We start from the raw sequence: 23,016 nt of genomic DNA, 5'->3' as shown, positions 1-23,016 counted from the left end.
TGGCTTATTCTCTCTTAGAGCATAATCAAAGTCTAGCAATCCTAGAGTAAGCATGAGGGCATCCTTCCATTCAGCAAAGTTATCACCAGTCAAAGGTGGAATCCCGCAATTGGGTGCTGGTAGTGGAAATAAGATGAGCAAGTTATGATACAAAAGAAGAAATCCTAATGTGATCTAATGGGCTTGTTACACTAAGGCCGGCATAAATAATGACCATTATAATTATGAAGCTGTGATAATGTCCATTACTAACATCAAAATAATAGACTTAGTAAAATTCTACTTAAACGAAGACAAATCAGCTTTGGCCAGAAGTGTAATCATTTAAGTATGTGTGCAAAGCAATCATGACAAATCAGCTTTGGCCAGAATTGAGATAATCACTTTAGTTATGCACTTGTCAAGCATGCTAAACATAAATGAATTAAATCAGCTTTGGCCAGAATTAAGACATTTCACGTTTGTAATGCATACTTAACATAGCCTTTTATAATACTTGAACAATAAATAGATGTATTAAATCAGCTTTGGCCAGAATTAATACATCAGAAGCTCATCCAAGTTAAGCTATTTTGGTTTTGTAAAAAAAGTTATCTGATTCTGATTAATGAATTAAGTATTAACAAAACCAAGTATTTAATAGCAAACCACCTGTTAGCGCGGATCGAGTCGCAACCTTAGTCTCGAGTTGTGCTGTTATGGTTTCGAGTCGCAACCTTAGTCTCGAGTTATGCTGTTATGGTTTCGAGTCGCAACCTTAGTCTCGAGTTATGCTGTTATGGTTTCGAGTCGCAACCTTAGTCTCGACTAATCACGTTATGGTTGCGAGTCGCAACCTCATGGTTTCGATCAATCACGTTATGGTTGCGAGTCGCAACCTCATGGTTTCGATCAATCACGTTATGGTTGCGAGTCGCAACCTCATGGTTTCGATCAATCACGTTATGGTTGCGAGTCGCAACCTCATGGTCTCGAGTAGCAACCTCATGGTCTCGAGTAGCAACCTCATGGTTGCGAGTAGCAACCTCATTAACAGCTGTTTTGTGATAATAACTGAAAACTCGAAATTTAAGGGATTGTGGGATAATGTTTCCTGTTTTAATGCTGATCTAAACTTATCAAAAGATTTCGTAATAATAACTGATTATCTTTTAACAGTTTTCGAAATTTCAATAGATAAAATAAAGATCAAAAACAGGAAAAACACCCACTAATCTAAATTATATTCCAAATCTTAGGGAATTTTCGAGTTTTCTTAGAACCTTATGATGAACCCTAAAAAAAATAAACATAATTCTGGGTTCCGAAATCTAGATTTTTAAGATTTTGTTAACAGATTTCGGATACTAGGTTACCCATTAAGATTTCGAGTCAATTTATCATTCAATTAATTTCCGAAAACAGGGATTTCGGTAACAGGACTCGAAACAGTTTTGATTTTTATGAACTTTCAAAAAACAGTTTTCCAGATTTTTGATCCCAGAATAATGGATACAAAACTAGAACTGATTAATCAACATATGCTCTGATACCACATGTTGGATCAGTTCTGTTTAAACATAATGGAAAACATGAATAATACCTGTTACAGCAGATAACCCAGCAGAGAATCCAGTCAGGGATGCAGCCATCGAGTTAGTCATGATTGTTAGGATGATCTGGTTCCTCCTTAGGGTGTAAGTTATGATGGTGATGAAACCGAAACTAGGGTGAGAATCGGTTATGGGGAGAGAGCCGAATTCTTTGATGTTATGAGGGTTGTGATTGTGTAATGTGTGTAATCCTTTAACTCTCTAATAAGCCCCTTATTTATACACCCAAGAGGAAACCCAATTAGTTAATAAGGGTAATATGGTCCATCAACAATTACCAACTAATTATTAATAGGTTATTAAATATATTTTGATCTAATATAATATAAATGATTATATAGGCTACAAGATTAAATATTACATTTGTATATTTAATCTCACATTTTGTTAATAATTTCTATTCTTTCTTTATTTTTGATACAATAAAGTAAAATATTAAATCATATTTTCACGATGTTACACTTCTTTAGACTGAATGAAGTTCCATAATATAATACTTATTAGTGCAATATGTGCCCAAAGGTATGTTTCAACAACTCTCTGTGGCGCCACCTTAACATGTCACATAATTTAAAACCTTTACTTTGAAAAACTCCATTTTTCCTTGGATACTTTTTTTTTTGAACGGCCGACAGAAACTTTTTATAATTTCCTTGGATACTAAACCAAACTTTGAAAAACTCCATTTTCCCTTCAACATTAAACCAATCGAGAACTCCCTCTCAACATTCACCTCATCATCTATTTTTTCTTCTATTTAATTTATATCTAATTTATTTGTTTTATAATAAAATACTTTTAACTGAAAATAATAGAAAAATATTTTAAAATTATATTACATAACAAAAACAAAAATTAAAATAATAAAAACTATAAACAGTATCTAATTTATTTCTTTTATTATTTCCAATGGCTATTTTTATCAACGACTATCTCTTCCAAAGGTTATTTTTTCCGGTGGTTATAAATTCAGTTCGTCTTCCAACCCATATTTACACTTCTAATTCACAGATATTAGGGGTTAATTATGTGGGTTATCTATTATTTTTTAATTTATAGAATGTTTTAAGTAATTTTATTATAAAGTTTTATTTTAATTGTAATGTTTAATTAATTTTTGTTTTCTTCAAATATATAGCTTTCATAAATTTATTTGTTTTCTTAAATCACAGCTATTTTTTTTCTTTTAACCAAAAGTGAGTTTAACGGTCAAGGGGTACACCCAAGTGGTCCGCGTTCGGCGGACCTTGGCGTATCAAACCTACAACTCCAACGCGTGTTGGGTCTCTTTGATGGAGTCCGGATTTTCAAACCTCTCCACCTCCTATGCGATGGAGATGCTCTTGTCTCTTGCTATTATATACCTTTTCTCATAGATTAAAGAATTGATTAGTGTACATCTAGGGTCTAACTTTCAGGTTTAATCAAAGTTATTTCTTTTAGTCGTATTTTTTTAATAACCAAGATGCAACGTGAGGGAATCACATTGTTATGAAAAGGTCATGTTACAGTTTTAGTCTCGACTTTTTTAATTACATTTTTAGTCATACATGTTAACTTAATCGTAAAACGTTTTATTCTTAACACTAACTGACTTTAAAATTTATGTTTAACTTTCGGTAAAACTACTAGCACAACCTCGTTCTTCTTGAATACTACCCTAGTGCTCTCATGGTATCCTCTTGCACACCCTTGGTGCCGGCCCTGTTACACGGAAACAAATATGCAAAAGATAAAAGAGTTAATAATACTGGTCGGGTATTCATTCTCGTTTTGTCATACCTTGGAGCTTCTTAACGCTTCACTCGTCTATCTATTCGTAATTGCTACAATCGAAGGAGACCATGAACATCGCCTTCCGTCTTAAAATACTAATTTTAAAGATATTAAACAAAAGTGTCATTGACAATGAATGATGTAATCATTCACGTAATATAACCAATAGCCTTACCATTGGACTGTCGTTTAATTAACCCAATTTTACATTACTTCATTTTACATCTATACTAGGGGGAATACCTGTGCGATGCACGACATGCATAATAGTTATTGTTTTTTCCTGGAACGACGACTGATATAGATAGTGCGTGACACGGTACGAAAGTGCGAATATACTATAGATTTTTAAAACAAAAACCGGGTTTTTTTAAAGTTAGCCGTTTGACCATGGTTATTTTGACCAAAGTCCACTCCTCATTCGGCGCTTTGTGGTAGCACCACCAGTCAAAAAAGGCCCAAAACACCCGAGGGTACAGTGTTCCCCCACGTTTTTAAGACGCTTTGAGAGAGGTTTGTGCCCCACCACATGTGGTCTCACAAAACTTCAAATCTATGGACGTGTGGTTTCTCAATCCTCTTCAAAAGACGTCACAGTTTTCAATTTTTTTTTTTATTTTTTCTTTTTCATTGTGTTTTAAATGGTGTAAGATAGATGTTATATATATATATATATATATATATATATATATACACATATTATACTACATACACATATAAATTTAGTTTTAACATCTAAAAGTCAAATTGCAGGTTTTGTTCCCTTTTATAGATCAGAAAGCAGTTTATAAACCAACAAAATTAACAAATCCTAACAGTTCTTCAAGTGTTTAGTTATATAATCTATATATTTATTTACTAAAATTTATTACAATTAACCCAATACTTAATAAATAGGGTATGCGGGACTTAAAAAGTGTTATCTGGACACGTATGTCACTCCAGCTTGCCAATCTTGTGTACCGACTCCAGGGTAACATTTTCAGATGCCTGCAACACATCTGGTTATAAAAGTAAAAAATAAACAAAAATGATGTTTTAGATTTTTACTCTGGTCTCAAACTTAATGTAGTTGTTTAGTCCATTTAATTAAATTTTATTTTTAGTTGACGGATAGGTACAATGTAGTCCTCTATTTGTGATAATTGTCATTGTGCTTATAGTCATGTGATGTTGTTTTAATACCCGTTAACCAACTCGTTTCGCCTCTATTTCTCAGTTATTTAAAGAAGCAACATATACATCAGAAGTAAATTTCTAAAGATAATGGTGAACCGTCAATGGTACAATAAACTTACCTCAAGACTACCATTTGCTAAACTGGTAGTGTATCTCAGAGTCCAGAAATCCCGTGCTAGAGCTATTTCAATTAATATATGGAGAAAAGGAAGAGCCGCATTGATTAAACATGGTCATAAAGGCTCGTACTATTTCATTAAAGTTAATTGTAATATTAAGTATTAGTTATCTAATAACCAATCAATCCTTTAAGGTGAATTGTTATGAAAAGTCTATAAACCCTAACTTAAACATTAATATATGGAGAAAAGGAAGAGGCTCATTGATTAAACATGGTCATAAAGGCTGGTACTATTTCATTAAACTTAATTGTAATGCATTTAAAGCAACCATAAATTTTGATTTTAAATATAAGATATAGCTAAACTTAGAAATTGTTTACTGAAAGTTGAAGTTGAAATAAATCATATTCAGATAATTATTTTTTATATGCAAATTCAAACAGACCTATCGAAATATGTAGGAAAACTCCATGCAAGTCTAACTTCGTCACGCTTAAATTCATGTAACCTGAATGCGGTTCATTACTTATTTAACCCATTTATTTAAATAGGCAGGCGAGTAGTAATCGGGTTGGTGGGTTGTAAAACTGTGTTAATTTTACCAGCATGGTGGAATTCAATATTTTACCAGTATCATTACATCCAACTTTTTAAAAGTAAACAAATGGTTTGATAATATGTAACTATTTCAAATGAATACTAGTAATGTATAAATTTAAACGAACATTCAAATGAAAATAAAGAATGGTTACAAACGAACGCAAATAAGAGAGAGGACAGACATAAACGAAAGTCAATCATCGAACATAAATGAACGAAAATAAACGTACATAAAATTGAACCTCCAATTCGTTTACGGGTTGCACCTACTTCTGTTTAAAGCAAGATGTATAGATTATGCAACGTACCTTAACCACGCGTGTGTGTGTGTGTATGTGAATATATGTTTTTAACTTGATCCGCATAAATAGTTTTGAGCCAATAGAAAGCGAACCGGGGACTAAATAAAAAATGGAACCCAACTAAAAGCGAAAACCAAGGAAACTGAAACCAAACCTAAACGAACCAAAAAACAAACCAGACCAAAATGAACCTATACAAACTGAATAATTTTACCGAAACAAATAAGCCGAGACAAATAATGTTGCTGAAATGAAAACCGAACCTGAACCAAAAACAAATAAAGCGAATCTAACCGGAAAGGAAACTAAATTTACACAAAACTAAAAAAAACTGAAAACGGAACAAAAAACGTAAAAGATCTTACCGAAACGAACTCAAAAAACTTAGATCGAAACAAAACAATTCCTGGGAAAAATCAAAACCAAAACGATGCAACTAATGAGATGTCGTACGGAGGCAAAACTAATGAGATATCGTACGGAGGCGAAACCAAAACCTCTGGCAGAGGATTTAAAGCTTTTCCGGCGAACCTCCGATGACTCGCCTTCTCTTTCTTCTGGTTAGGTTTACGGCCGCGACAGTTAACTTGTTCACTACTGGTAATGTTTTCTTCAATAGCTTCAATTACTTATGAATTAGCTCTCGGTTAACAGACGTGTCCCACCGGAACCAGTAATTCGTGTAATAATCGAAGCAATCGCAGTCGAATACCGGAGATTTGTGTGCGGCCGGAGCTTTCTTCTTATTGTTATTATCAGATGATCTAGGGTTTGTGGAATTATTTTTGTGGAATTATTTTTGACACAAATGATTAAAGTAATGTAACTTGTGATTATTAAACTGGAATTGTTTTTGACCCAAATGATTAAAGTAATGTAACTTGTGATTATTAAGTAAATTAAATGAAATTAATAGGATTCTTATAGGCTGGTGCATTTAAAAGGAATTTTTACATATATCCCCTTATTAAAAGCCTTTATTACATATTTGTCCAATCTTTAAAATCGATTACATATTTCCCCCTTTCTTTATGAAATTATCTTTTTACCCTTTTTCTTAATTTCTTATCTCTTAACTTCAAAATCAATCTAGTCAATACTCTATATGTTGTGATAAAATCTTTAAAATATTTCTTTGAAAAAAAAACGGTCATACCCATTTTATAAAACAAGTGACCTTTTACATATCTAGTTACTGGTTAAGTTTAAGTTTACATATTTTTTACAACCGACCCATTATACATTTAAATTTTAGTTAACTACACTAGCAATTTACGTTAAAATATTGATTATCTAAAATATCTTATATAAAAAAACATATTGTTATACAATATACGTTTGTTTTTTTCAAGTCGTAATCAATTTTTCTTTAGCCTAAATCTTAGTTCGATCATCAACATTTTAATTGTTTTGAAGCAGGAGCTAAATTTCCATTTTTTTTGTATAATGCTATTTCATAAATCTAATTGTCATGTTTTAAACATTCAAAATAATATTGAAAAAACTGTTTTACAGCAAAAGTAAATTTTTAAACCATGGTCGCATGACTGTTTTCTTTAAAAAAAATAATGCTTAAGAGCTATGACGTATTATATATAAGCAAAACTTTCAATTTTCACATAACAGAGGCAGAAACTTATAAAAAATAGACAGGGCTTATAAAAAAATGAATTCATATCATTAGGTTAATATCTTATTTGTAAACAATTATATTACACATTAAATCATAAAATATGTAAGTAATGGTATTAGAAAGGGGAAAAATGTAATAATCATTTAATAAGTTCATTAAGGGTAAAATAGTAATTCAATAGGAGTGATTTTAATAAAATGGGTAAATATGTAATATGTATGGTTTAAAAGGGGGAAATATGTAATTGATTTTATGGGTTGGGTATATATGTAATAAATGATCTTAGGAGGGGGATATATGTAAATGACCTCATTTAAAACAACCATAAATTTTGGTTTTAAAATAGAACATATAACTAAACTTTATATATATTATAGATTATCTAAAATATCTTATATAAAAAAACATATTGTTATACAATATACGTTTGTTTTTTTTCAAGTCGTAATCAATTTTTCTTTAGCCTAAATCTTAGTTCGATCATCAACATTTTAATTGTTTTGAAGCAGTAGCTAGATTTCCATTTTTTTGTGTAATGCTATTTCAGAAATCTAATTGTCATGTTTTAAACATTCAAAATAATATTGAAAAAACTGTTTTATAGCAAAAGTAAATTTTTAAACCATGGTCGCATGGCTGTTTTCTTTAAAAAAAATAATGCTTAAGAGCTATGACGTATTATATATAAGCAAAACTTTCAATTTTCACATAACAGAGGCAGAAGCTTATAAAAAAATAGGCAGGGCTTATAAAAAAATGAATTCATATCATTAGGTTAATATCTTATTTGTAAACAATTATATTACACATTAAATCATAAAATATGTAAGTAATGGTATTAGAAAGGGGAAAAATGTAATAATCATTTAATAAGTTCATTAAGGGTAAAATAGTAATTCAATAGGAGTGATTTTAATAAAATGGGTAAATATGTAATATGTATGGTTTAAAAGGGGGAAATATGTAATTGATTTTATGGGTTGGGTATATATGTAATAAATGATCTTAGGAGGGGGATATATGTAAATGACCTCATTTAAAACAACCATAAATTTTGGTTTTAAAATAGAACATATAACTAAACTTTAGAATATATATAGATATATAAGCAAAACTTTCAATTTTCACATAACAGAGGCAGAAGCTTATAAAAAAATAGGCAGGGCTTATAAAAAAAATGAATTCATATCATTAGGTTAATATCTTATTTGTAAACAATTATATTACACATTAAATCATAAAATATGTAAGTAATGGTATTAGAAAGGGGGAAAATGTAATAATCATTTAATAAGTTCATTAAGGGTAAAATAGTAATTCAATAGGAGTGATTTTAATAAAATGGGTAAATATGTAATATGTATGGTTTAAAAGGGGGAAATATGTAATTGATTTTATGGGTTGGGTATATATGTAATAAATGATCTTAGGAGGGAGATATATGTAAATGACCTCATTTAAAACAACCATAAATTTTGGTTTTAAAATAGAACATATAACTAAACTTTAGAATATATATAGATATATAGATACTGAATTAGACAATTCCAGATTTTCTGTCTGATAATAATCAATTAGATAAATCTTAACAAAGGTTATCTCAATATGACAAAAATAATACCCCTCCATGATTCAATCTAACAAAGGTTACCATATTTTTTTTGATGCATTATTGAATCAAAGTGTTGTAATAAATATATAACTTAATATATATATATATATATACACATAGGGTTAGGATCGTATGAGAAGCGTTAGGCTAATTGAGAAACTTGAGAATCATTCTGAACCACACATTTTTCCTAAGCTTTTCGTAATATACACATATGTATAGTTTAATATTCACTATACATATGTGTATAATTCAACATTAGACAATATACATATGTGTATATAGTGAATTTTAAACTATACATACGTGTATATTACGAAAAGCTTAGGATCCCTACCCTATATATATATATATATATATATATAGGGTAAGGTTCATGCGAGAACCACCTTTATTGCGAGAACCGCGAGAACCAATGTGAACACAACCTAAAATAGCTAAAAAAACCTAACCCCCATCCAAAAAAAAAACATAACCCCCCCCCTCCCCTCCCCCCACCCAAAACCTAAACCCCCCCCCCCCCCCAAAGCTAAAAACTAAATCCCTAAAAAACCTAAAAAATCTAAAAAAAATGTAATTTTTTTAATATTTTCTATGTTAAAATCGCTACTTTTAGCAGCAAAAAAAAAAAAAATTGGCTACTAAAAGTAGCGATTTTTTTATAAAAAAAAATTGTGTGTATTTTAGCTATTTTTAGGCATTTTTTGTTGTGTTCACATTGGTTCTCGCGGTTCTCGCAATAAAGGGTGGTTCCTAACGGATCTTTGTCCTATATATATATACAAACACTGTAAAACAAATATACAAACACTGTAAATTTGAAAATGAATACTTTAGAATTTGAAAACACTTATTTTAATAAAGTACTAGGTAGACACCCGTTCGATGGACGCGGGTACATTGTAAACATTGAATGTAAGCCTACGTTTATATGTAAAATATGATGTGAAATTATTTAATGAATTCACGTTCGCATTATACTTAAGAATACATTAAACTTGTCGACTGATTAAGTTTAGACACAAGAGAAGCATAACGAACCCACAAAACACGTTTAATTTCACTAAATGATTTAATTTCACTAACACAGAAAACGCCAGCATGTAATTCCTTTAGGGTGATCCTCTGGAACGAATACAAATGTTAACATCTTTGTGCGAATCTTGATGTGAAAACCGAAAGTATTAAGTATACATACTTTCGATGGATCGGCAACGAATATAGGAGAAAGAAGATGTCTACAGTCTTCAGATAAGTGAACATGGTATGGAATTTTGTATTGAACAGCCATTATATGCTGCGAGTCAAAGTCAAAGTTGGTAAGTCAAATGAAAAGTCAAAATATAGAAATCAAAGCGACTAACTTGAATCGTCTTCCAAAAATTCTTGGGATCATTTTAGTCTTCAAAAGGGTACGCGCCCACCAGCATCACGTAAAGAGCTAGCACGACCCAATTAACACCCCTACCACAAGATATTCTAACCTCTGCTACCAATTATTACCCTAAAATGTCCAATCTTTATCTCACAAATATAAAGTCATACTGAATAAAATTACCTTTAATTCTTTGAATTTAATGTACAAATCTTGAGGTGACTCAAGCTTCACGACTTCTTCTTTCAACTGAATCACCCCTCGAACTACATTGCCCAAAACAACCATTTTATCTGTGAGCATGTTATCATACAAATAACGATACAGTTTATATTTATAGAAAATTTTGATTAAGTTGAGAAGTCTAAGCGAGCATGTTATCATATAACTAACAATACAATATATATTCATAAATAAAAACTAAAAACTCAAGATCAAAAAGTATCACTTGCAGATTAATTAAATAAAAAGAAAAGATAATTCCGATGAACCATAGTTGTTAATAGCGAATAGCGATAAATAGCGACAAGCTACCTATATGCTACGTATTGATAGCGATGAGATAGCAAGCTCTATTTGATGTTTAGCGATAATGTATTAGAACTTTTTTTTCAAAAAATCAAAATTTTATTCGCGAATTCAAGGTTTTTTATGCAATTGGTAAAGATTACAGCTGTTTAGTCGATTATAATGCCTAAAAAATCGGTTTTTAATATTTAAAAAGAAAAACAAAACCTAGGTAGCACTATTTCACGCTATTGAGCGCTAAACATCAGATAATAATGATCCAGCGCTACGCTACGCTATTCGCTATAGCGCTAGTCTACACATTCGTAAGTAAACCGGTCAAAGTAGCCAAATTATATTAAAAGGATGCAAAATAGGAACCAAGTACAATATGATAAAAGAGACATGAGATCTCACTTTAAGCTCAAGTTATATCCAGGACTCCGTGTGAAGCTAGTTATAGAATTGTTAGTGAGATCAACTATCAAGTCAGTGCTATAGCTGTTGCCAACATCCAGGGTTCCACTAATACGATTGCTACTTAGAACCCTATCAGCAAATAACCAAAAAGCAAAACAAATCTTAGTGCCACATTTCATCATCAAATGTACGGTCGCTCATAATGTCTAATACGAAATGCGAATTATAAACAACCGCGTATGCAGTATCACTTTAGAAGAAAGCATTCAGCTGATACTTACAATCTCTCCAACTGAGGTTGGAAGACATCTAATGGGATTTCTCCTTGGAGCTGCATCATTTCCATCAATCTGTCGGTACGTGGTTACACAATGCTTAAAAATCTTATTGCATTTTAAAGTGCTTTAGAATTTAATACGTTGTATTTGATCTTCAGAATTTAATACGTTGTATTCGATCTTCATTCCTAAGAGATCTGGAACAGATTGGATCAGGTTATTGTTTGACAAATACCTGAAAAGGAACAAATTATTAGCATAAAAAACTACAAAAACTTGGTTTATATTCTTTCATTACTTACAGCTCACTAAGACTTTTGAGATTCGTTAGCTCATCAGGCACTTCCCCAGCCAAGGAATTGAGTCCAGGAGCCTGTTAAATAAAAGACGGAAAAATAAACTCATAGGTAGATCAAATCCTAACCTAATATTAAACAAACATATTTCAAAACTAAAACAAAAATCAACAGAACAATCATACTATAATGTATCTGGCAGTCCAATAATCTTGATGCTCCATTCAAACAGATGCTGAAATAGACCTTAAATAGTCCAAAAATACAAAACTCTAACAACATAAATCGAAAATAAGTTCTTACAAACACCAAAATGCTGAAATAGACCCAAAATTAAAGTGTACCTGACCGCAATTTATTATGAATGATGATGCGTCCCAAGGAGAAGATTCTTCACCAAAATCACCAAGGTCTGAAAGTATCGCGGTGGTGAGGAACACGGTAATTAAGCTTTTGGTAGTTCGTAGACACCTTTTTCATCCGCCTCAAAACGCTATTTTTTTACAATCTGAACTGCAAACGCGGACAACTTCACTTTTCGAACGAATCGCCTTTGTTGTGCTTATATTTTGCTATTCGATTGGATGGATTGCTGATTTGGTTGACCGAATTGCTCTTTAAGTTAAAATAAAGTAAATTAACATAAAAATAAATTAGAAAAAAACATATGCCCTTTTATATAATTATAGCATCAGCAGCTAACAACCTTCGTATAAATAATAGATAAACTACAACCGTACATTACTAGATTATCACCTTAGATTCTAATCTCCTTCTCTCCTCGTTAGCCTTTTGTTTTGAAATTTCCTTCATTTTCTCGACCTTACGCCTAGCGGTTTCCTTTGCAATTTCCCTAGCCCTCCATTCATCAGCTCCTTGATCAACTTGGTCAAATCGCTCACATTCTGATGTGCGTGAGTGTAGTATGTTTTAGGTATGTATTTTAAGCCCTTTTTACACTTTTTAGCCAAGTTTTAAATTTATAAAACACGATATTTACTAACACTAAACACACATATGGGTAAGTGCACCCATCGTGGACGTAGTATAGTGTTTGTAAGATACCGAGGTCGTCCAAGGACACAAGAGCTTTGAGTACCGGTTTATCCTCAACGTCTAATCAAATCAAAATGTTAGAAAAAGGTTTTTAAACTAAGAAAATAAAACTAACTAAAATGCTGAAAAATAAAATAAAAAATAAAAACAGATAGACAAGATGAATCACTTGGATCCGACTCGTGTGTAGTGTAACCTTTGATTATTTTCGCACTTTTGCACTTGTTTAAAAGATTATCTTAGTTATTGTAGTAGGCCCCTCTTTTGAAGGTGACGTTACCCTCAACCCAGTAGTTTGAGTCAGCAACGATACAATCCTAAAGGGTCGGATTATTGAAAGATAATTAATTAAGTTATTAATGCATAATGTGGTAGGCCCCTCTTTTGAAGGCGACGCTACCCTCGGCTAAGTAGTCTGAGTCAGCAGGGATACAGTCCTAAGTAGCCGGGTTAATGTTTTAATAGTAGTTTAACTTATGAGGGGATCAAAGAGTTTGGACCCCCGCCATCCAATACCGTTGGGTATTGAAGGAGATCCTACTAAATTTGACCCAGGTCCTTTGCAGGATCTATGTACTGAACAATGGCAAGACTCTTACCAAACCGTTCCCTTAACTCCCGACCAGGTAGCCAACATACATCCATATAGACCGTGGAGATATGAATGGTGAAAATCTTTTATTTTATATAGACAGTAAAATAATGCCAAGACACCACGTACAAATGATAAGGAAGAATCACCTTCAACATAAGAAACTAGTAATTAAAGTCATTAATACAAAACCAATTAAAAAGTGCAAAAGATTAAAAATAAAAAGTATTACACTAAACACTTGTCTTCACGAAGTGATGTAAGAGACTTAGGCAAACATGGCCTTTGATTGTCAAGAACTCTTACGATTAATCTTGGATCCCGAGACGACTCACACACTCTATGATGGACAATGGATGATGGTGGTGGATGATGGTGTTGTGATGGTGATGGGTGGTGGGTGAAGTGTGAGAGAGGTGGTGTGCCAAGGGATGAGTTGCAAGAGCTCCAAACACTCCTATTTATAGGCTGAACAGAAGCTTGGGCACGGCCCCGTGTCCATCTGACTCTCTCTTCATTAATTGCAATTCGCAATTTCATTAAATGCGTCTGCAGGAAGTTGACCATGCCCCCGTGTCCGCTGGGCACGGCCCCGTGGTGGGCAATAGAAGCTTCTATCACTTTGTCTTTTCTGCTGACATTTGGGCACGGCCCCGTGCTCACTGAGCACGGGATGTGTTCAGTCTTCTGTCTTCTTTGTTTTGCTTGGGAAGATGCTGTCAGGAGGTCGGGCATGCCAATTTTGTTCCTTTTCTTGTATTTATGTTAGATTTAGCTGTCTTTTTGCTTCTTTTGTTCATTTGAGCTCATTTGATCTTGAAAATACAAAGGAAAACAAAAGCACACTTTTTCTAACATTAGTACTAAAAAAGGGTTAGTTTTATGCCACAATTGATGTAATTTATATGTTGCATTTTGTGCACACCACATTCCTATCGTAGAAATTCATAGTTTCACAAACTACAACTAAAAGACGAAAGGAAACACAAATATAGGTACAAGTACAACCTTTGCAAGCATTTCCCCAACGCGTTGTCTCTTTCTTTTCCGCCAAAGTTTTTTTTTCTTTTGTGCTTTTACATTTTATTCGACAGTCTCACTGCTGCAGACTTCTCCTCCCATTGTGTTTTGTCATTGGTTATAACCTTAAATGGTTTAAGCTTGTTTTAATCATCGAAACAAACAAACAACAACAATCTAAACAAATACAAACACAATCGAAGTAAACTAATGGAGAAACCGTTACCTGTATTCGAACGTATCATCGAAATACTTTTCGGAGTACTGGATCTAGCCCATAGTGGATTCAAATTTCAGATTTCAATTGAACCGTCTTGAAAGAGGTTAGGATGATTGCAGATTATGATTATTGAAAGAAATAGGGTGAATTTAAGTGAAGATTTGAGGAATTTATGAATGAAACCCTAGATACATGAATGATACCTGTGCGTCTTTAGGGTTTTCAGAGATGAGCCGCCATCGTCCCCTATCTCTCGTTCTCTCTCTACAAATGAAAAGAAGAACGTAGAAATTCAAAATTGAAGTGAAAGTCTGGTCGGAGATCTTCGACGGAGTAGTGAAATTTCGATGGAATTCAAGCCAACGAATTCTGTGTTAGGTTTGTGATATTACCACAAAATAAAAGCTTAATTAATTACCGTTGGGTTGCTTGTAACACCTCTAACCGATGCAGCTGCGTTTGCTGCGGTTGCGCTCGCCACGCCGTTGCGGCTGCGGTTGCTGCGCCGTTGTGGCTACGTTCGCTGCGGCTGCGCTCCCCCAATGTACACCTTATACTACGTACACAGTGCACACAGTACTTCCAGCCTCAAAGATACACCTTTCTTCAGCTAAACTGAACCACAATGCATGAAATGTGGTCTTTGCTTTCTCGATTCAAGGCTTCAACTGTTTGTGCTTTTGCTACCTTTTGCGGGTCCCTAATCTTAACACCTCTTGGTTTGTCACAACCTTGGGCCAAGTACAAGAAATATCGTTATGAAAAATTGTTGACATTCTGAAAACATCGGTTATAAGATATTGTTTTATTTTTTTTTAAGATATTGATTATTAAAGATTTGTTGACTTTTTAATAACAATTATGTGATATTTAGACAAAATCCAACTGTTAGGATCAACTTTTTAATAAAATTATGTGACTTTTTAATAACAATTATCCATGTGTCGTCACAAGTATTAAAATGCCAGTGCCCAAAATCCCCTAGACTCTTTCGATCATTGTTTGATTTTTCCCGCCAAGAACCATCTGGCTTCGTCTCAATTTTCGTAACATCATCCCTACAACTATGCATCTTAAAGGAATATTGGCTCATATAGGTACAAGAATCAAGTACCTCAAAAATACGGATAAAAAGTGTTAGGCCAACCATTCCGACCAATTTCTCAGAACCAAAAATGACACATTTTTCACCCAAAACCCATCTTGATTGATTCTCCACACTCGTGACTCACCTCATGATGAACTGGAATAAAAATATCATCCTCATCTTCATAGGTCTGATTGTTCACATTTGTTTGATTCATTTTTGTTCACTACAATGACCTGTAGTTTGAATTTAAAAGAATCAAGACTTGACCTCCTTTAAACACTGAACTGACATAGCATCCTAGAAAAACAAATTTTCATATATTTAATATAAAGAATGATCTAAAAAGGAAATACTCACTTAAAAAGCAAGATGAAAGGTTTCTGATTTCAACAATTAGTAAGTGAACTTGGAGCTTGTTGATTTTTCAAGACTGTAGACAATAACCTAGTGTTTAATATATGAAGAGTAATAAAAACAGAGTAAATAGCTACGGAATTCATACCTTCATCCTCGTTTTCGAGATTAAAAAAAATTATTATATAAGTACTGGTTCACCAACATTGTCTTCCGTTTATCGAGATTGAAGGGCAGATCTTCACCAACACTGTCTCCCCTAATTCACCAAACAAAGAAACCACATTAGGATATTAGAGGTGCGATAGAACAAAATCCAAACATACCTTTGGATTAACAGGTGCATTTAAAATATGAACCTTATCACTCATATTAAACTCAACATTTACCGAATATATGTTCAAGCTGATCATACTGTTGCTTAATCCTCCTCTGAGTCGCACTCGAAGCCGAAGTAAACGGATACAAACACACTAAATCCTCATTCTTCTTCACTCTTCCATTTCCTCCAACCAAATCCTCTGTTACGAATCCGAAGCACATCTCCAACCACAAAACCTTCAAACCGAAATTAGGGTTTCAGAAACCAAAAAATTGAACAAATTACATATACATATATATATATATATATATATATATATATATATATATACCGATAAACAGATCAAATTCGAGAAATTAAGCTGTAGAAACTTATATTACACGCTTGAATTTAGAGAATTTGAGCTTACTAAAACCCTGAAATCTCGAATTGTATGTGTCTGTAAGAGAGAGAGAGTAATTGATTGGAGAGAGGTTATGAATAATTAGATCAAATTCGAGAAAATAATCTGTATAAACATATATTAAACGAACCTGTAATGAAGAATGATGAATCGTCTGAAGATCATCCGTCTGAAGAGGAGATTTGAGGGAGCTCTGGATTTGAGAATCACTTGAAGATCATCTTCATCAGTCTGATCATCCAGCAAGATCAGATCCATCCGAAACATAACCAATTTTGACATCTCCGTGTAGATTGAAAAAAAGATCTGAAGAGAAAAAAAAGAGATTAAAGAAGAAGAAGAAGAGGAGACAGCTTTCGTGTATGTGAGAGAATTAGGGTTAATGTGAGATATATGACATTTGAGAGGAAGTATGACGATGGTCTTCAGAGACATTAATGCAAATACCACTTCCCCATGTAGTTCAAATTTCCCCCATCTTTAAAACACACTAATATATATTTTAATATTATTTGATTAGAAAAAAACATACATATACAATATATTAAGATTTTAATTGTTATTTATGACATCAGCAGATCTTACGTGGCATGCCTAGATAGTTCACAAGTACGCAAAATTACATCAGATCTACTTCTCTACTTCTCCTTTTATATATAAGTAGATTATGAGAAAATAAGTGTGTTTCTTTAATAAAGATAAGATACGCGCAACTCCTCTTATTAGATTAAAACTTATTCCATTTTTATGGATAATTTTAAACTATTATAAGCATATGTTACTTGTGAAGGCTCTACTTACCTAGACATTGAATCCGATTCCCCTTTAACCTTTTTGTTGTTAAAACATCCAATACAAATTGGGAATCTTGGATGGTGGATTTGAACGTATAATTATAAATCTTATTGTCTATGAGAACCATTTTAAATTATATAATTTGATCGTCATATCTACGTAATGAAAATAAATAGTCCATAGTGACATTCTCCTAGTTATCTCAAAAAGCAAGTTGTATAACGATACCACATGTAAACATATTATGTATTTATTGGTATACAAGTGAACAACATTTGTTTATTAACTAGCAAAAACACCCCGCGTTACGCGGTGGAAATTTATTTGCTTAGCCCCCGTCCTGCGCTAAGTAGTAAGCAAACATCCATCAAAACTGGTAAAAATTGTAAAGCAAAAAATACGAATTTATACTGGTACGTGACGTAAAGCCCCATCAAAGACTTATAACTCAAATTTATACCAACGCGATTGATTATATATTTATGAGATAGATCATAGATATAATTTTAAAAGAGACAAATATCACTTATTTAATGAACTAATATGATATTTCTAAAATATATAAAACTATATGATATTTAATTTTTTTTTTCAAAACACTTTCATAAGTCATGATGCTACCTATCAAACCCCGTCCTCAATAAAAACACACAGCATCACTCCAATTGAAAAGTAAAGAAATGGCAATATTGTAATTAAGTTTCAACTCATGGGTAAATGTTATACTGTAGCTAAGATCCTACCACAATTGTCATATAGAATAATAGTGAGAAACCCGCGCATTGCTACGGAGTCGACAGTACGCGATGTAAACACGATTCGCAGTCAATCAGGTGGTCAACAAAGCGAAGATGTTATGGGAGATTGCGGCGGCTCGAACTTAGTTTACACATGTATATATTGTGCATGTGTATTATATATAGACAAAACAAACAATCATCTAAACTTTCAAAACACATCAACCGTTTTATAACAAAAAACCTAAGGTTAAAAATGTTCAAACGACGATAACAAAATAGACCAGTGATATATTAGACAACGGTTACAAAATATTTTTAAAACTCCCAACTTAACTACAAAAATACATTATCAAAGTGATGTAACCTATATCTTGTAATCTACACTTCAATCCAAGCCAACATCTGGACAAACAAAATAAACAGTTGATAAACAATTAAAAGACTTAATCATACAAAATTACCCACTTTAAATCCAAGGCAGTCATGGCTTTCTTAAATCAATGTCCTCCGATTATTAACAATTGGAAATCATCTAAACCGAAAGCAAAGCAAATTAAATCATTATAGCTTCATCCATAAATCAACTTGTTATACACTTATGGAAAAAAACAAATGAGTTAAACCTTATTGCAATTTTGTAACTGTGTATAAATATATGCAACTAAATGAACACAACTGGCACCATTTCTTTAAGGAACTATACATAAAAAAATGATTTATAAAGTAGAGGTTACCTTGTAGCCTTCATGGAATTCTAAAATTGTATGTTGCCATGTTGGATGTACCGACTTAGTGATACTATAAAGTCTTCTTATAACAATCACCAGGATTTAGTCTATTATTTTAATAAAAACTAAAAAAATGTTGACGGGTCAAAACAACCCATTTTGACAAAAACTAAAAGTTTGCCTTCGAGCTTTAGCTTTAAGTTCACCCGTCTAAGCTCAGGTTCGGAACTTCGGGTGGCAGCCGAATGTTGGTATTTTTCAACTTCTGGGCGTTACAACTCAACTAAGCTAACTTGGTCAGATTAAAAAAACGCATGCTTTGATTTGGTCCCAATACTTAATGAACTATATAAACGAAAAGAGCGTAGAAGATGCACTTACATCAAACGAAATTCGAAAATAGGCATACCTTTATGAACATTTCTTCCTGAATCCTCTGGCAAACAAATCTTTCATCATCGATCACAATATATGTCTGGCCAACATCTTTCCTTCACTTGATGGAACGCAAAACGGCACACGATTGGGGGGGGGGGGGGCTGAAAACATCCCATTCAGTCGACCCCATTCAATGACAAACGGGTCAAGCATCTAAGCTAAATGGATTGGTTGATTATAGATTATTAATGCATAAAATAGGTTACAAGGGTAAATTTAAAATAAAAAGTTGCAAAATATGAAATTGGTTAAATAGATCAAAAGTCCCCAATGGTGTATTTTCAATGCATAAAAACCTCCTATATCATGTCCATAAAAACTTAGATTATTGTTAGAATAACATACTTTTTGTCAAATGTATAATAGCTCTTTGTTCCGCAGCAACAGCCACATATATGGTTTACCAGTAGCATCCTTTACATGCCTACTGGCCAGTATCGAGCATGTTAACTTCCAGGTCATCATCAGACTCAAGAAGCATGAAAATGCCTTGCTTGATTTGTTTAGAACTGATGGCATCAGAATAAATAGCTTTTCTTTCTCCATGTCATGCCTATCCATGGGCATTGATACAAGCCTCTTAGTATTCAGATGACGACCTGAGTTCCCTGAGTTTAGATGCTGCTAAATCCACCTTTCTTTTGTACTCGTCCAACGGGTCAGAAAATGACCCCACAAGTTGATATGGCGCCTCCTAGATTACAAGACCATAAAGGCAATCACATGAGCATGCTAAAAACTTATATAATCTAATTACTAAAAATAAGCAGATGAAAGTCATTGTGGTCAATATGAGATTCATCATCAGTGTCAAGTAGTTTTCCCTAAGTACCAACGAGCACAGCACCACCACCACCTGATTTCAAGGTCATTCAGCAAAACAGTATAATACAAACATTTAAAAGCTACACAAAATAAACCAAAAGCTTGAACACTCGTGACTACATTAGCTTGAATTCATAATAGAAATAATGAAATTTTTGCAAAGAGAGTAAAAATCAGAATTGAGTTACCATGAAACCGTCGACCGAACCCTGGATCTCCCGCTCTCTTCCGTTTTTTGTTAGCAGCCGTGCGTAGCCGCAAACGATTTCCTTATTAACACATCCCATCGGTAGCCTCTCTGTCCGATGAGGAAGCCACACCCATTCAGATGACCTACGACTTTAACTCACCTTTGCGTATCGGTATAAACAAGTCGATGTCATTTAATTTAGTAGAGCTCGAGCTCGAGCAAGGCTTATTTTGAGCAGAGATGAGGCCTCTGATGGATGTGAATGCTCCCATTCGACTGCAGTTTTAACGGACGGGCATATGTTTTCATGAGAGATAGGCTTGTAATTTTCTTTTGGCAAAGGACCTCAGCTGAGAACTCCTTGTAATTCTGGTTGATTATAAGCAAAACAATACCACATGACCGTAAATACTTTAAGCTTACAGACCATGCCTACCCCTCTACATATATCTTATACTCGCTAGCATAAACACCACAAACAAAATAGACACTTGTTAAACAGTTAAAGACCTAACAAGATTATCCACCTTAAACCTAAGACATGCATGGCTTTCTTAAATCATTGTCTTCCCGTCACCAAATGAGAATCGTTTAAAATGAAAGCAAATTAAATCACCATAGCCTTAGGTTTTTACCCAAACCCATTTGACCCGTTACACAACCAACCCACCCGCACGTTTTGCCATCTTAAAGGTCTAAAAACAATTTAAATGCATGATGCTAATGAACCATAAGAAAATTGATAACAAGAAAACTGCATTTCTTTGTTGGAATCTATTAAAATCACCAAAGGAAGAGTAAAAAAGGGTCACACCTCCAAAAGCCCATTTGTGTGAAGTTGTAGTTGTGAATAACCTGTGACATCACCTTAACCGATACAGAATCTGTAGAAGATTAAACATTTACAGCAAAAAAAAAAAAAAAAAAAAAAAACCAAGAAATCTTATCAAATAATCAATTGGATTAATCACATGACCCAGTTTGAATCAAGTGTTTAATCTTTGTTCAAAAAATAGAGATGAGATCAAACATTTTCAGGCACACTATTTGTCATTCAGAAAGAAAAATTGAAGCTTTAACAATCACGGATTTTAAAAGAACAATAACAAATAACACTAAGGAGTTATATGGGCAGGGTAATATCAAAACATTGAAACAAACTATCAAAACTTAAAACACTCACCAAAACAGAAAAATACCTGTTTTTATGCCTTCTGTAGTTTGGAAACGACCAGGACCGAATTTTGATTATGTGTCGATAAAATTGAGTTTGATCTCTTCAAGAGCCAAACAGGAAGTCTGGGCGAGCAATGATGATCTGGATTCATTAAACTGTTCAATCACATCTGCAGTAACAGTTTCCAAAATCAAATTTAACGGTTAACTATCTCATCAAAACTCACGATGCTGGATTCATTTGCAAAATAATGTGTATTATGTATACCTCTTTAAAAGACCTTCTGATGATGCGAGAGCGACTTCGAATCTGATAATTCAAATTCCAATCCATCTTTCCAACTTCAAAGCTAGAAAATGAAATCTCCACAAAAACCTATCCTGAAACAAATAAAATGATAAACAATAAGCAAAACATGTATGTGTTAGTGTTACTATTTAAATTCAAATATAGATTGAAATATTAATAAATAGAAGAAATTACTTTACTAATCAATACCAATTGAGGTATAAAGTATACCCTTAAGAAACCCTAGCCTTCATATAACTTGATTAATGGCCATCAAATACAACTTGATTATATTGAAAAAAATAGAATGAAAAAGACTTCGAATTACCCAGACACCAGTTTTGTTGCCGGAGTTAATAAACAAGGTAATCAGTCGCAACTTCTAAGAGCAAGAAAGGAACAGAGAAATCATCGGCAACTACTAAAAACCATCCACTCATTGAAAACGAATTGATGATTATTCAATACTCTGCCCTAAATCTGTAGAAAGGAAAGTAAACAGCAGCATACTTGAATGTTGCCTCTGAATCCGTCTTGAATTAATTTTCAGATCTGTAGTCATGGTTTGAATCATCGCCAGAGCAACCACACCATCGTAGTTTGGATTTGAAAAGATAGAGAGAGTAGGAAGATGAGAAATGAATTGTACTGTCAATTGTAATCACCACTATGGGAGTTATAGCCATAAACAAAGAAACTGAAGAGGTGGGTATAACAGATAATGAATGCGGCATTCAATCGATCCTGTTGCGAAATCTCAGTTTTACCCCTAATGCGTCTTAAAAATAAATCCATCTCTCTATTGTATTGGCTTGCACACTTTTATATATCTTGCTTTAAAACTTGTACTTATAGTAAAATTACAATATTGTACATCACTTCTCCTTTTTATAATAGTATAGATATAGATAAATACATTGTATTCACTGGCTAGTACAATATTGAATATTCTATATTCTATAATGCAGAGTAAAATGTCAAAATACTTCCTTCCTGAGTTTAGGCTACTTTTACTACTTTAGTCTAAAAATGAATTGTATCTGGATCCTTGAGGTTTTGTTTTTATTGTCATTTACATTCAATTAG

The 23,016-nt window shown here is 33.1% G+C and overlaps 2 long non-coding RNA genes across 7 annotated transcripts; both read right to left on the bottom strand.

The window, feature by feature from the left end:
• Window positions 1-14,181: 14,181 nt before the first annotated feature.
• Window positions 14,182-17,178, bottom strand: LOC118490670. Of its 4 annotated transcripts, XR_004889826.1 has the most exons (10): window positions 16,880-17,178; window positions 16,727-16,785; window positions 16,414-16,582; window positions 16,173-16,283; window positions 16,028-16,100; window positions 15,813-15,903; window positions 14,999-15,311; window positions 14,784-14,844; window positions 14,587-14,673; window positions 14,182-14,485 (listed from the first exon to the last, which is right to left on the bottom strand). It is a non-coding gene; the product is annotated as an uncharacterized LOC118490670 (long non-coding RNA). The 4 variants fall into 4 exon arrangements; XR_004889824.1 differs by having other exon boundaries at window positions 14,587-14,844; window positions 16,880-17,177; XR_004889825.1 differs by having other exon boundaries at window positions 14,587-14,844; window positions 16,756-16,785; window positions 16,880-17,177.
• Window positions 17,179-18,573: 1,395 nt separating this feature from the next.
• LOC118490669 lies at window positions 18,574-22,663 on the bottom strand. Of its 3 annotated transcripts, none has more exons than XR_004889822.1 (5): window positions 22,259-22,663; window positions 21,910-22,022; window positions 21,665-21,811; window positions 20,464-21,349; window positions 18,574-20,144 (listed from the first exon to the last, which is right to left on the bottom strand). It is a non-coding gene; the product is annotated as an uncharacterized LOC118490669 (long non-coding RNA). The 3 variants fall into 3 exon arrangements; XR_004889823.1 differs by having other exon boundaries at window positions 18,574-20,834; window positions 21,280-21,349; XR_004889821.1 differs by having other exon boundaries at window positions 18,574-21,349.
• Between the last annotated feature and the right edge of the window lie 353 nt (window positions 22,664-23,016).

Source organism: Helianthus annuus, chromosome 3 (assembly GCF_002127325.2).
Source record: "Helianthus annuus cultivar XRQ/B chromosome 3, HanXRQr2.0-SUNRISE, whole genome shotgun sequence".
NCBI lineage: Eukaryota > Viridiplantae > Streptophyta > Magnoliopsida > Asterales > Asteraceae > Helianthus > Helianthus annuus.
This window is presented reverse-complemented; position numbering and strand designations above follow the sequence as displayed.